General features: G+C 38.6%; 1 long non-coding RNA gene across 2 annotated transcripts in view; it reads right to left on the reverse strand.

Moving 5' to 3' along the window:
- Positions 1–2,528: 2,528 nt before the first annotated feature.
- LOC125755602 (uncharacterized) overlaps positions 2,529–16,631 on the reverse strand; it is a 39,982-nt gene continuing 25,879 nt past the window's right edge. The window contains exons 2-3 of one of the 2 annotated variants that reach the window (XR_007412458.1): positions 11,180–11,319; positions 6,957–10,603 (exon numbers count right to left, since the gene is read on the reverse strand). This is a non-coding gene — a long non-coding RNA (uncharacterized LOC125755602). Of the gene's footprint in view, positions 5,159–6,956; positions 10,604–11,179; positions 11,320–16,631 lie in introns of those variants that run through there. The other variant, XR_007412457.1, reaches the window with a different exon arrangement.

The raw sequence follows: 16,631 nt of genomic DNA on the forward strand, positions 1-16,631 counted from the left end.
GAATATATATACATTTATATATAACATAATGCTTATCTCTATAAATAAATATAAACTATTTTTAAAAGCAGATTGAAATTCCCTGGTGGTCTGAGCCATCATTTATTTGCCCACATCTTTATTATTAGTTGTTTCCTCATTATTTCTCATAAACAATACTGTGGTGAACATCTTTGCACTTTAACTATTGTTCAATTCTCTCAAATTGAAGTAGATGATTGGATCAACCAGCACCAAAAAAAAAACCAAAAAACAAAATATTTTAATATTTACTATAAAATGGATGATTATGAAAGATAATCACTGCCCTCCTATGCCTAATACAAAATACATACAATTATGAACTTGACCAAACTGGAGAGTAAGAAAATTCCCAGAAGCTAACTTGACAATGAATCATGAAACCAGGGAGATCAATGGGAACTTATTTTAGTGACTGTCAATCCCCTGTGGCCAATGGGGTAGGTTTTATGGACTGTAAACATAGAACAAAGGAAAAAGTTGAGGCCCCTTATAAGGCAGGAAGTTGTAACAAACATCTCTGTTTAAACATCAGACCACAGAGTGATACCCTCGTGACTCACCCTATTAGAGTCTGTGCACAATTTTCATGCTTCTGTGTGATTTAGAGAGGAGAATGTCTTTGCTGAGAATTCCTAACTATAAGCTAACCCTCATAAGGGTTTTAAAGGAACTATTCACACTGCTTGTATGGCCCAAATATTCACGTTGATACTTAAAATTAGTTTAGAATTGCCAGTGCTCCAAGGAAAGCAGTGGAGTGGAAGCTCTCAATCTCTCTGCTGGAATTACCTTATGGCAAGGCTCAAAGGAATTCTTGAAGAAAAATTTTCATAGGTCATGAGCTCAAAATTAAGTAGTACTGCATCAGAGAAAATAAGGCACCATAGAAAGAATCAGTAAGCGGTCTGATATGTTATATGTTATATATATATATATAATATGTTATATGTTACTATAAATTAAGTATGTTTAGTATATTATGAAAAGGGAATCAAAAATGACTAAGCTCACAAAAAAGAATCACTAGTAAATAAAATATTGTGTAAAATAGATAGGCAGACTAAGAAAATATTCACTCGTAGAAGTGGCTTCAAAAGTAGGACATTTAGAAATGAAATTTTAATTAAAATTAAGAATTCAATGGAGACATTTAAAAACTAATTTGAAAAAAGCTGAAGAATGAGTAGATGAGAATTGGCCTAACAAAATACCTCTTACATGCAGTATGAAGACACAAAGATCTTGGCTGAGATCTCAAATCACAGAAGATAGTCAAAGTTAAAAAAACTTATTTTTTTGAGTACCAGAAATAGATAATACATATAGAGAGGGTCGTGAGACACTGGCGACTGGACTCAGAGATGGATCCCAGCCAAAGTGGAACACATCAAGTATCTCTAGAAATTTGGAATTGGAAAAGGATCCCAGTATTGATCTCTTGTTTCCCAGAGCATGGAAAGGTACATTTGGAAAGTGTTGATAGGTATTTCCTCCCTGTAAACTAAACAAACTCTTGTCTCAAGTGTGTTACTAACTAATCTAAACTTCAGTTTACTGAAATATATAACCAGGGTAACAATCAACCTCATAATGCTTTAAAGTGAATTAACAGGAGGGTATGTATAAATTACTTGGCATACAAAATGATATATTATAAGTAATCAGTACATCTTGGCTACTTTTGTGGCTGTTGATTGATTTGTTCTTTATGAAACGTTAGAGAGAATAGGAGATAGCAAAGCAACAGAGATAGAGAGGTTTTCCTAAGTTTCTTAGAGCAATCTAGACCTTTGGATTCTTTAGGACAACGAATCTTGTCCTATTTTATTTCCTTAAATGCACTCAGGTGAGCTTCTGTTACTGGTCATAGATATGCTCCAAATAATAATTATAAGTAACATTAAAAAGACTATAGTTTAAACCTCCCTGAAACACATGCTGTATTAGGAAGGTAATTTTCAACATCTAAATGAAAACACTGGGTACTCCAAACAAAGAAGCTTCAGCTCTGTGATTCACCCATATCAGGAGTTATTTTATTGTAAAATAATCTGGTAGTCCAGAGGACTGACTCAGAGTGGGTGCATCCCAGAGCACCACACCTAACCTTCCTAAGTCACCAAACAGGCATCTTGGTGCAGTCTACCATTAGTCTGAAGTCTAGACCAGTTGGTGGAAGCTACCCATACTCTTCCTATGCTTTCCTTTCCTATTCTAACTTGCTGAAAGAAACCATAAATTTAACGTAGAACTCAAGCACTTTCTAAACAAATGATGATTAAGCAAAATATGAATAGGCTATTGACATCTTGATTGACAGGATGCATAGGTATCGGAATTGTCGATTATATGATAAGTAACTTAGAAGGAAACTCAAGTGAGTAAGTGGGTAAAAACCAGATAGTGCCTCATTGGGGATTATAAGCATTACAATACATGAAAAAAAAAAAAAAAAACTAAGCACACTTCACATTAAAGAGATTTTTCATGCATTCACCATGGCAAGCATTGAAGTTTACCTTTATTGACACATAAAAAAGTTATTTAGACTGTTGCGACACATTATTTCTTGCTGCCTTTTTTTTCTTAACGACTTTCCTAAGACAATGTTATATAAATTGCTACTAGCAAAAAAACACATTTTTAGCAATAGATAAAAGATTCTTGGCTGCAAGAAGCAGATATTTCAACACCTGCTTTGGGCAGAATACATTGAATTTTATGCCCTCTATTGTGATGCTAGTAATGCTATCCCTATTGTTTCTCCTTGGGGGACTAAAATGCTAATATATTAATTTTTCAGACATCAATATTAGTTTAATGAGTGAGGCATATTTGCAAAACTCACTAACAAGGTCCAAACTGAAAACATCTTTATACAACCACAAAATCAGCAACTCAAAGCTTTAAGGAATTTTTGAACTTTACCATAACATAAATCATCAACTCTCTTTAGAATCAAAGTAAAAAAATATAAGGAGATGGGATTTTTTTTTCCACATTGGTTGTTTTGCAGTAGGCTCAAGGCCTAAGACTTCTACATAAGAAAATAATTCTATTAGAGAAAATAACATTTTCTTTTAGAATTTCATTGTAAAAAGTTATATTTTATTAATTAAAATATTAATAAATAATACTACGTGCTAGCTATTAAGCTAATTTCTGGAACTATAAAGAGAAATAATTCAACATTGCAGATCTCAAAGGCACTCTTCAAAGGAATCAGAGAGTATAGCTCATGTAAGAAGTGTTACGGGTAAGGTGGAAGTGTTCAGGAGGATACGGAGAATGAGGTGATGTGGGGTCAGCGAAGACTTCCCAGGGCAGTCAATGTCCAAACTGGTTGAATAGAAGTTATTCCTATGGTGTTGCAGAGAGTCAAAACTACAAAGGCTCCAGGTTGAGAGAGAACCTGGTGGACTCTGGGAGCTTCAAATACTCCTGCCTGGTTTGAATGTGGACATGTGGAAGAGAAGACAGGTAAAGGCCTGTCATGGAGCACATCCTGTACCATATTAAAGAGATAAGAGTTATTCTAAAAGCTACAGGGAGCTAACAAAGAAAAGCTTTAATGTGGGGAAAGGACATGTCCTGATTCGCGGAGTGACCCACTCCAGCAACGGTATCAAGAATATACTGGTGGGGGGAGTATGTGTGTGTGTGTGGGGGGGCAGTGATAGATGTTACATTACTTGTGGCAACAAATAAGTACCCCAACTCAAAAAAGTATAAAGTGTCAATAGCAGTAGAATTTTTCTCTCTAGTATAATTCAACTTCCCAACCATGCTTAATAAATTTAACATATTGAATAATTTACAGATAATAAAGTGAATATCAAATAGAGTGCTGAAGATTCAGATCAATAATACATGCATTTATAAAGATATATTCTTTTTACTTCAAGGACAGAGTATCACTTTTACCCAAACCTATTACTATGAAAAAGCAAAGCTAGTATATTCGTTGGCCCACAACTAACAAGCAAGTGTGTGATTCGTTCTATAGAGTTGGCCTTCTTTCTTTAATTCTGACCCCAAAACCTGTGAGTAGGGGCTCTTATTCCTCTTATAATGAGGAAGAAGCTGAGATCGAGAGAAGTGTGTGACTTTCCCAGGCTCCACAGCCGATCCTGGAATGAAAACCACATCTGGCCTCAAGGACTATGGTCTTAATCTCTATGAAATATGCCCCTTCTCCTAGTGCATGTATTTGGAATTCTCTGCACACTCCTACAGTGAATTCTATCCTGAGGCTGAAAGCACTAACAGCAAGTGAGGCTGCCATCAACCAAGTAATTTGATTCTGGCTTGTGGAAAGGGTTTAGGTAATAGATGCAGACTTAGAAGCAGGTGCCATGCCTGCACGTTTGTGGCTTAATGACCAAGGAGGGCCGATGAGCAGCCATGGTGGTGATCACTGCTACAAGGGGAGACGATGGGGAGGGGGGCGGACTGCTGTGTGCGCAGGGAGCAGAGGACGGATGCACGAGTACCATCAATATTAATGTTGGTCACAATGTGAGCTCGGTGCCAGGGAGTCTGGTGAAGGAAGCACCCACGAGAGGCTAATAGCCACATCCGATCATCAAAGGGCAGATGTTCAATGTGATTCAGATGAAAAGTGGGAGGAAATGCTGACAAGGGCACAGCTGAGGAGATAGGCAGACACACATGGTGGAAAATTGACAGACACAAGTGTCATCTTGGAGAAGAGCAGAGCGCTGGGTGGGGGGGGACTGAGTCTTCTTAGTCCTCAGAACCCACCATTTTAGCTTTTAGCCCAAGCCAGAGGCAAAGCAAGAGAAAATAGCAGGCATTTATTTAAACATGTTAGCCAGCCCCAATAATTGAACAAAAAGTCAGAGCAAGTGGTCTCTTCCGAAGGCAATCTTACGGTATTATGAGAGATGGAAGTTTCTCTGCGGATACCTTCCCAACAGCAAACATGCTCAGCGTTCATTCCTTGTTTCTTCTGTCTGCTTTCATTTATCTACAGGTCTGCTTTGAGCATCTGTGTTTTGTTGCTAAGGGAGGTTGATGAGGCTCGCAGGAATTTCTCACAGATGCGTGCCCAAGTAGGAATTGTTAATCCGTGAATTGTAGAGCTCTTCCCGCAGTGCTTCAACCGGTTTACCTATTAACACAAAAGATCCCTATTTCAAAGAATGCAAAACAGTATGTAATAGTGTGCCGGAAAGCATAAATGTGTATTTCACTGTGACCTTCTCCATCCCCTCCATGGAGTGAAGAATCTTCCAGCGCAGCTAGCATCGCCACTCAGTCATGTTGCCGTAACGAGTACAAATCACACTCCAGGCAGAGAGTGTCTTTAGACGCCTAATGTGTAGTTGCAGCAGCCACTGAACACCCGAGGCTAGACATTTGGAAGCAAAAGGGAAGTGACCATCTCAGTTATTCACAACGTAACAACCACAACCTAAATTACTACCCATATTCCAGGAAGCTGTGCAGAGACTAAGGATGCAGTGTTAGGAAGGCATAGCTTGTAGTGATGTTTAGCTCCCAAATAACTGCATTTAGTTTGAACAGCTATATATGCAGCACCTTTATTTGAGTTAAATAAGAGAGGAGACATGTGGAGTGGAAAAGTCAGACTTGAACAAATACAGGAGGATGGAGTACAGAAGGCACAAAGGGGCATTCATTAACAGTAACGAAGGGCAGGGGAGGGCACTGGGGTGGCTCTGTCGGTTAGGCATCCGACTCTTGATTTTTGCTCAGGTTATAGGTTCAGGGTCCTGACACTGAGCCCCATGTTGGGGTCCATGCTGAGTATAAAACCTGCTTGAGATTCTCTTTCTCCTTCTGCTTAAGATTCTCTCCCTCATCCCCCCACAACCCTCGCACAAATATGCTCTGCCTCTCTTTCAAAGAAAAAATAGTGATGTAGGTACACTATTGAAACCAGTACAACATTAGATGTTAACTAACTAGAATTTAAGTAAAGAAGTAATTTTTTAAAAGAGAGAGAGAGAAGTGACAGTACAGATATGAGTTTCTCATATGCAGTATGTTTGTGGAATAAACAAGAAAAATACTGAAGCATGAGGAATAAAACTTCAGTAGCTGTGGAGCCTCGGTCAGCCTTGTCAACCTCTGTTGCTTATAATCTCCCAAGAGCCTCTGATTAAATCAGATCAATTGCCTCACATTCAGACGATGGGCCTCCTCACCTAGAATAGTGCCTGGCATGTGCTAAGAAGTCAACAAATGTGTGTGCAGTTAAAGAATGCAAGGAGCCTAAAAACAAGTCTTTCTATTCCATACTTATGTCTTTGTTCCTATTTTCCCCTTTAAACTGTCCTCTTTGGATCTTATATAAGCGATGCCAGATTCCTCTTAAAATCCTCACTTTTTTTAGAATGTCTTGGCAATTTTAGCCCAACATGATATACTTCATGGAATTACAATGTTTATGCTTGGATCTATTAATGTAATGAATTATAGACTATATTATGACATATTTTGTGTAGTTATTTTGTGGTGTATATGTTTAGTTTTGTGCATGTATACAGGTGTGTATTTCTACATGATGCCATGGTAAGTTTCTGAAGAGTCAGGAGCTCACTGGTAGACATTTTTACATGTCTTTAGTGCCCATCATCATACTATATCATGATATATAATTCAGTGATTATTGAAGGGATTATTCAACAGTCATCAAAGGAAGAGGGATAAGGTTGAATGAAGCCAGATCCTACACTTCTTTTCACCTACTACTTCAGGAAATGAGAAAAAGTGACCATTTGTAATTTTCCTTCAGGTTAGATTAGAACAGGAAAGGTTGATAGTAACTACAGCTTTGCTCTGCAAAGCATTTGCAATGGCATTTCTCTGTAGTAAGAGAGAACCTTTCCCACAATCAGTACTAGCAGCAATTAGGTAAGTTAAACAATGACAGGAGCACAATATTGGAGCTTGTGCTTTTGTTTATTATTTGATACATCTATTTCATCAGCCAAAATACATACATTAAATCTATACCCACCAAAGTGAGCCTAAAAAATTATTCCATATAAATCAGCAAAGACATAGAAAAAAGGGAAAAAGGAACAGCAGAGAATGTCTTCATAACATCTTGAAAATCAGAAATCAACGAATTCAGTAGGACAGTGAGACCTTTTTAACAGGGATAATTAAAAGAAACAAGCCGAATCACCTCATGGGGCATAAGAGACTCAGGTTGGACAACTCACTGAAGAACTCAGATAATCTTAGATTGGGCACCTTAGCTTAAACCCCATGGAACAGTTTTACTTCTGGTCTTCTCACAGACCCAGTGCCAGTTTACACCTCTCTATTCTCCAATACCATAGGACATCAGAGCTTTCCTTCCAGAGAAATTTGGTCTGCACCTGGGGATACCAGGCTGGTGGAGGGAGGCCCCGGGGTCATCAGAGTGGTATCACAACATACAGAAGAGTATCAGCCATGATGTCTATTAACCAAGTCAGATGGCCTCCTCAGCACACATTGTTAGGCCACCAAATGGCTGGCTCATTGCCTCTTTACATTGCAGGAAATTCATCAGACCCCAAACCCAGCCCACAGCAATCTGAGCTCACAAAAGGTTTTAAATGCTTTGCTTTGAAATATGAATAAAGAGTGACAATCACTAGACATTTGGGGAGAGAAGCAATATTAAAGAAACTGATGAAACCAATAAAAGAATGCCAAAAAGAGAACCTAGTTAAAAATAAGAAAGGGGTTAAGATGTTTATAAGGTAGAAGTCAAGAATAGGAATGTAACCTTACCTCTTTATCAAGAGTAAAGATGCTTGTCCTTCCTTTTTTTTCTTTTTTTAACTCATCTTTAAACTTTGCTTTTCTTTGTCATTTGGTTTTCTCAGATAACACTGTCATTTCCCAACCAAAATTACAGTAACTTCAAGGACCTACCTTTTAAGCAGTATCAGGTTTTCTTTTGATGTACTTAGAGTAAGTCCTTTTATCTGAGCATTTCAGAGCCTTGATGGAACAGATCACCTTTGCCCAATTCCACTGTCACCTTCATTCGGACATTATTTTACTCATCCTCACCAAACTTATAAAACGCCATTTTACCAATAGGTTAGCACTTCAATTTCCAAATGCAAGGTTTACTTAGGTACTAATCCAGTGCTGACCTTTGAACTTTAAGCATAATAAGAAGTACGTTCTAATTCTGTAGGAAGGAGCCATTTAAAATATCTTCAGCAAATATTATCAAATATGGACTTTTCTCCCTGCCCAAAGCTTCTTTCACCTTCCCTACCTCCGTACTTTTTACAATGTAATACATACTTAGCTTGAAAAGCACATATAAAATAAATACCTTTTGGCTTTAAAAAGAAATTAAAAGCAGCAGAGCATGGTATCATAGTCTTAAGGCTCTGTCTAGGCTTAAAAATATGTGCTGTGAAGCAGATCATTTTTACCTCTAAAATGTGAACCAAGTTCACAGTACTGGATCTTCTCAGGTTTTATACATTTTCTTACATCAAAGTATCATCTGTAAGTTAGCACAAAATATGAAATTATTCAAGATGAGACACTGATATTTGGTACAGTGGCAGAGTGAAGTGGCTGTTCAAACCCTCCCTCAAATAATAAGAACTGGATTAATTTTGAAAACTGAGTATGTAAAGGAACTGGAATGTATCCAAAAGATGACAGAAGCCAGAAGAGAGTTTACTCTTGAAGAGTTACAAGTAGAAGGAAAACTATGAAGGTCAGAATATTAAAACAATATATTCAAATCATGACATGAGAAAAACAACTATGAACTGAGAATTCTGTAACTGGTAAATTTCAGATTAACAAAAACAGAGAGTCTGAGGCTAGCAGATAGGCCCTACAGGAAATGCTAACAGTGGAGTGTGACACCAGACGGTACCTTAAATCTGAGAAAGCAATGATGAGCACTGCTAATGGCAAATATGTGGATAACATAAAATTTTGTTAACCAAATGTTTGCTGTGGCTTTTAGTAATTTCTTTTAAAGAGCATCATCTGGTGAAAGCAAAATGTAAAATACTATTGGGAATTACTAACATGTATGTAGCAATAGTGACACAAAGTACAAGGTTGGGTAGTAGAGAGAAATATCTGCCCCCAAGTTTCTACATAGACATGAAAATGATTAATCCTACATAGATGGGAATGAGTTAAAAATACATACTTTAATTCCTAGGCTTTTAATATATATATATATATTTAATTGCAATCCTCAAAAATGCTGCAGAGAAATAGTTCTAGAATGCAAAAATAGGGAATAAATGGAATATGAAAGAAATACCTGATTAACAGAAAATAAAGCAGGGAAGAAGGAACAGAGAAATAAGAGAGAGACAAAGAGAGAGAGAGAGAGAGAGAGAGAAAATGAAGAGCAAAATGGCAGATCAGATAACTTTTCTATTAAACCTAAACAAACACCTGTTAGGAGTTTGTTAAATTAATATTTCTCAAGCAGAGCCCCAGGTGCTAGATGGTGAGCCACAGTTCAACAACAGACCCCAAGAGAGACTGAAGGAGACAAGTTGATGCCGATGTGTCCTGGGGAAAGTACCCGGTATGCCTCCAGAGCCTGTATGCAGGGGTGAGGGCAGAAGGCAGACAGAGAGGCAGGACCTGGTGGCATATGGCCTTGTTAGAGTCTTGGGGTTCCCATGCTAGGGCTGGACTGGTCAATTCAGTCCAGAGGAGCAGAGTTTTGGGCATTCCCACAGGGTCTTTTCCAAGGGGCAGAGTAGTCATACCGTCCCTGGGAGGTGGGGGAGATTGGTGATTGCAGGAGCTGTGGGAGAAATCACATCAAGAACCTACAAACCTGTAACCCTGTGGCTGCTGTCTAGAGGATGCCCTGGCTTCAGGGGTGGTGTCAGTTTAAGGACCCGAAAACCCACTGGACAAACAAAATGGACCAGAGCCAGCAATACCATGGAGTAGCTGAGCTAAACTCTTGACAACACCCAATCAGAGCACAGTGATTTTTCAAGACTATTTACAAAGAATCAAGAGCTGATTCTGTGCTCTATAAAAAGAGACACAACTTCAATATAAAATCCAAAAAAAAAGTAAAGTAATAGCATGAGAAAATTTATACCATAGAGGTAGTAAGCCCAAGAATGTTGGAGGGGTGGTATTTATATCAAGAGAAAATAGATTGCAAGACAAGAAGAGTCACTAAAAACAAACAGGAACACATAGTAGGACAGAGGTGTCAATAAGTCAGGAAAATATGCTTTAAAATCTGCAGTGTGTGTCGAGGTGTGTGTCTGACACACCCCTTGAATTCTACACTTTAAGTGGCAACAGTATATTACACGTCACTTAGACCTCATTACAGTTTGATTCAGAAATACAAAGAAAAAAAAGATTTAATCATTCACTATGAGAAGACTGATCAGTTTGTTCTAGAGTCAAGTCGCTCCTGGTGAACAGGTGGTGTTCTCGCAGAAGGTGTTTAAGGCGAAGAGAGGAATGAGCCATCACGTGTGGAGAGCCAGCCAGCAGATCAGGACTTTACCAAGGCTCCTCGATTCCCACAATCCTGCTATGACATCAGTGCTCTTCCCCTCTGAGAGATGAGGAAACTATTTAATAAAAATTATTATAAGATCTCACACACTAGTACATGTTTGGGTCACTCAGATGGGAAAAATAACACTCTTCGTTACATCTTATCCATGTGCTGCCCAGTGCTCACCTGAACCATTTCTGGAAATATTAATGAAAAAGGCTTTGAGGGATGCCTGGGTAGCTCAGTGGTTGAGCATCTTCCTTTGGCTCAGGGCTTGATCCCGGGGGTCCTGGGATCAAGTCCTACCTCAGGATCCCCTCGGGGGGCCTGCTTCTCCCTTTGCCTATGTCTCTTGTCTCTGCCTCTCTCTGTGTCTCTCATGAATAAGTAAATGAAATCTTAAAAAGTAAAAGAAAAAGACTTTGAAAACCTTGTTCAGTTTTATTAGTTAAAGGCCCAGTGCAACACCGATGGGTAATACATGACTTTAGAAAGCAAAGAACAAACACTGCCCTTTATTTATTTATTTATTTTAACTCAGTGTGAAAATCTGTTGTCAATAGTAGTGTTGTGCTGGTAAATCCTTAACAACCAGTTTGGTAGAAGGGGAAGATGAAAAACCTGAGTTTGTACCTGTCGGTAGCTTCCATGGTGGGCAGACCCCCAGCACGGCCAATTGCAAGGTCTTCTACCAACACCGAATTAGGAAGAAATGTGCACAATCCTTCTGTCCAGTTGGTGTGAGCCAGCTCCACAATGCCCCTCTTTTTAACCTGTTTAACAATGGATTGAGATTTGTGAAGTTAATTCTCTTTCACAGCTTTTTTTTTTTTTTTTTTTTTGGTTAATAGCCAATTTCTTTGTCAGATGTTGAAGTAAGTTTAGTTTGCTGGCATCATTAACAGACTTGTAACTCATTAGCAGGTTTGTGTTACTTTCCAAGAGGGGAATTTTCTGATAACAGGTTGAGTTCAGTACACCAACAGTAGAGGTCACTTCGGTCTTCAAAACACATGTCTTTACATAATTATACGTTTATAAAAAGAACATTCCTTTTGGAAGATGTCCTTGACCCACTTTCCTTCACAGTTCTTTTCTGTCCTTCAGGAAATCCTGATGGCCGAAACGTCAGCACACCGCCCACCGAGTCTCACCACGGTCACTTCTACCTTCACCTCGGACACAGGCCACCTCCTGGGGTATTGCATCAACCTCCCACCTGCCCCCATTCTTGCACTTTTGCCCTCTTGTCCTCTCTTTGGGGGAACTGACCTGCTGCTTCCTGATGTCTGAACCTGATCTTAATACCACTCAGCTCAGCTCCCTCTGGGGACTCTGCATTGCAGTCGGTTGAAGGCAGGCCTAGCGGTGACCTGCAACAAGACACTGTACGGCAGGCACACCGTCTGTCCTCCACTTTCATCTCCTAACATTTGCTCCTGAGGTCACCTCCCCAGCCTCTCTTCCCGCTAGGGCCTTAACACTCTGCCTGAGGCAGTTTCCTCTTCCACAGCCCTTTCCTTGCACGTTTTCACATGGTGCACATCTTCATTTTCTTCGTGTCTCCATTCAAGTCACCTGCTCAGTCACATCTTCCATTGATTTTCTTTAAAACTAAAGACTGCCGGGGCACCTGGGTGGCTCATTTGGTTAAAAGTCTGACTCTTGATTTGGCTCAGGTTGTGATCTCAGGGTCTTGGGATCAAGCCCCATGTCTGGCTCCTTGCTGAGCCAGGAGTCTGCTTGAGATTCTCTCCTTCTCCCTGTGCCCTTGAGCTTGATTGCTCAAGCTCTCAATCTCCCTCTCTCTCTCTCAAATAAATAAATCTTAAAAAAAAAAAAAAAAACCTGTATACTACCTCTCTGTTCCTATCCTACTCCTGCCCTTGCCCTCCTCATGCTCTTTCCCTGTTAAATTTTTCTCCACAACACTTAGGACCTTCCATTAACCTTAAGACAAACTCATTTATTTTATTAACTCACCACAGTGTTAGCTCAGTGAGGACAAGAATTTTGGTCTATGTATAATACCTAGAACAATATCCTATCAATCACAGGTGCTCAATACTATTTCTTAAAGCAACGAGTGAGCTGAAATGCTAGTGTTAAGTTCATCATGCAGTTACAGACATATCTGATCTATAGTCCTTTTTTTCTTTCATATTAGAAGATTGCTTTGGGGCTTAAGAAAAATTTTCCTGAAAAGAAATGTTTAATTAAAACAGTTCGGCTAGGAAGAAAAAGATTTGCCTAAACTTCCATTGCTGGAAATGAAGAGGGAAAATAATTATAAAAGCCTGAATTATTACATGTGACAAATAATTATGAAGACCCCTCTGTATGCTTAGATATTATGTTTAAAGAGGTATTTCATATGTTCTATATGAACTGTTTATTGAGGTCATCAGATCTTCTAGTGTAAATACCATTTCAATGACAAATATTTCTTTAAAACCCACAGGGCTGTAGGTTTGACACTTAGGATATGACAAGATATAAAAATCCTTTATTTGTAACATCATTAAGGCAAGGAAGTGATCAGTTGAGAATGAATATATTTCCCCTTCCTGGTGAGGATTATTTTCCCTTTGTTGCCTATAGACAGCTGTATAAAACAAACTTCAAGGAGGACTGATCAATACCGGAGAGTTGCACAACTCCAGCTATCTTCATTCACATGGTATTCCATGAAAAATGTCCTTCCTTGGAGAATAGCCTCATAAACAGTGTGAATGGGGTGCTTGGGGCACCTCCTCCTTAGTGAAGTCTTGATGGAAATGGGTTCCTTTAGGAGTGAGAAGCAGCTGTTTGTGGGTAGAGCTGAGTGAGGGGTCTTGCAGTAGTGCATCAGTCAGGGTTCATCCAGAGAGCCAGCAGGAGATACACAGAAAGAGATATACTGCAAGGTATTGGCCATATGATTGTGGGGTCTGGGTAGGAAGTCTGGAAATGTCAAGGTAGGCTACATGGAAGGTAAAGTTGAAGCTGCAGTGCACAAGTGGAATCTCTTCTTCTCCTGAGAAGTCTCATTTCTGCTCTTAAAGCCTTTCAACTGATTATGCCCACCCAGACTATCTAGAATAATGATCTTTAAAAAAAAAAAGATTTTATTTATTTATTCATGAGAGACACAGAAAGAGGCAGAGACACAGGCAGAGAGAGAAACAGGCATCTTACAGGGAGCCTGATGTGGGATTCGATCCGAGGACCCTGGGATACTACCTGAGCCAAAGGCAGATGCTCAACTACTAAGCTACCCAGGTGCCCCTAGAATAATCATCTTTACCTAAACTCAACTGATTGTGAATATTAGTCACAGCTAGAAAATACTTTTGCAGCAACACCTACATTAATGTTTGGTTGATTTACTGGTGATTGTGGCCTAACCAGGTGGACAGGTGAAACTATCACAAATATAGACGAGTCTTTCTGATTGCCTTTTTCTCTTTGTCTCCTACTTCCTGCCTCTGTTTTTCTTTCTGATGCTCTAGTGTACAATACTGAATTTTTGGAATTACATATTTATTCTACTGGGAACTTTACTGTCAGCTTCTGAATAAGTTGTTAACTTCTTACAAGTTCTTACTATTACAGTTATCTGGGATCCTTAAATAAATTCCATGAAGTCATGGCAATTGTACTTATCAATATCGGGCTTCAATTCCTCATCTCTCATTTCCTAATCCAGTGGTTGTTACCCATGGGTGTACTGCAGAATCGTTCATAAAACTGCAAAAAATAATGGTGTTTCAGGCCCTCCCCTCAGACTGCTAAAACTGAAACTTCAGAATTGATGCCTGGGAATACATAATTTTTAGTAAATTTACCCCTGGAAAATTTATATGTACAGTCAGTTCTGAGAAGTGTTTTATATTTTTGATGTTGTTCATATGTGATCTATCCTGAATACACCAAAATAAGTAGCTTAACATTCCCTTCCACCTGCTTTTCCTTTCCCCCTCTCCTCCATCCGCCCCCCCTTCCATTTTTGGTAAGGATAAGAATTGTGTACTTCTTAGAGCAATCTTTTGCTTGGAATTAAACCTGAAAAATAGATGGACAACCTTTTTTTTTTTTTTTTTTTTTTTTTTTAGAAAAGTCAACAGGAAGCTGTGAGACATCAGTGAGTACATAGCCCAGGGAGGTTGTCTATCTATTTAATCCCCAACATTAGGTATGCTACAATAAAATTACAGTTCTTCTAGTACTTTATTTCCCAAGAATAATATTCAAAGGAAGAAGGTTTCAACTTTAGTAAGTAATGGGGACCTCTTATCCTCATTGATCTAAACCATATTGGGGATACATCTGTTCTTTTTAAATTGTTATTTAGTCACTATTCTCTAGAGAAACAGAACCAATAGAATATAGATATAGTTATATAGGGAGATGATATAGATATAGATATATAGATATAGATATAAAGATATATGTTATAAGATTTGGTTCAGGGATTTTGGGAAGCTATGAAGTCCCACAATCTGCTATCTGCATTCTGGAGAACCAGGAAAGCCAGTGGTATGGTTCCTGTTGGGATCTGAAGACTGGAGACCCAAGGGAGATGGTGGTGTAACTCACAGTTCAAGGTCAAAGTCCTGAGAACAAGGGAGCTGCTTGTCCCAGAGTCTGAAAGTATGAATACAGGGGCTCTCCAAGAGTAGGAAAAGATGGACATCTCAGCTCAAGAAGAGAAAGAGGAAATTCATCTTTCCATTGCTTTTTTGTTGCATTTAGGCCCTTATTGGATTAAATCATGCCCACCCACAATGGTTGGGGTGAATGTCTTTACTCAGTCCAGTGAATGAAATGCCAGTATCTTCCAGAAACACCCTCACAGACATACCCCAAAGTAATATTTTGCCGTCTATCTGGGCATCCTTTAGGCCAGCGAAGTTGACACAAAATTAACCATCATAATTGTCAATGCCTATCCTGTGTTTCCAGCAATGTCTAATTGGTCTATAGCAGGGGCAAGGTTTGACCTTTTCATAAAAACAACTGCAGATCAGAGCAGGAAAGGTCAGTGTGGCACAGTAGCATCATGATATGCATTAGCAAAACAACTGGGTCACTTCAGGGGGTTTTCTTTTATCTTGATTTTGGAGATTTGTGTTTACTTCATTTATGCTAGTGGTTTAAATGTATAAGGTTTTGCCTTACATTTTCTGAATTCTTTTAAAAAGAAATAAATGCCATGCAACACTATTTTCAAGTAGTGTTTGTTACAAGGCCAGTGATATTCATAAATAAAGCAAATTCAGAAACAGAAGCAAGAAACTTTCTGCTGGGGAAATGCAGTGTAGTTAATGACTAGTTATTAATTAACAGTCCCAGGGACCCACCAGGTTGCAATAGCCAAGGATTAGCCATTCTAGGAATAACTAGTTTCAAGCATTAATTGCTATTATAATTTATTTCCTCTGGTTCAAAAGGGACCATTGATTACCACAGTAACAGAAGATAATAGCTACTTAGTCAATTGGGTAAAGTCTTTAATAATTTCAGACTTAAACTTTGCATGCTATTTTGTTAAAGATTTAGTCACTCGTTTTCCAAAAATAGACATCAGTGACTGAAAGAGATACTACCTCTGTATTTGTTGAGAAACTATTTCATTTACTGCTAAAAAGGACTACAAAATGCAAATTCTTGTCCATATGTAAAGGATGATGCAGATGATGATGGTGACTCAGGATAACAGAAAAGGCTTTTTGCAGGGAAGCAGGGAAAACTTGCAAATGGAACCAGTCATTTTGGTGTTTCCTCACAAATTAACATACAAATTGATTCTGGTGATGACTAATATAATATTAGCTTTTTAATCATTTAAATATTTAGGATAAAAAACCAGCAACTAATGTTGACCAATTTCATTATGCAGTAGAAATACAGAAGTGTATTTTGAGTGGTGTAAAGTGTAAGCTTTGCCAATGGGAGGTTGAGAAGGAATTAAAAAAAAAAAGAGAGAAATGAAAGTAACAGGATGTATTTGTTTCATTCCTCAAAAAGACCAGTCCTGAGTTTGCTCAAATTTGCTTTTTTAACATGTCCTTATTGTATTATTGGTAATGTCAAGTCATTTGTT

This window comes from Canis lupus, chromosome 8, assembly GCF_003254725.2.
Source record: "Canis lupus dingo isolate Sandy chromosome 8, ASM325472v2, whole genome shotgun sequence".
Classification (NCBI taxonomy): domain Eukaryota; kingdom Metazoa; phylum Chordata; class Mammalia; order Carnivora; family Canidae; genus Canis; species Canis lupus.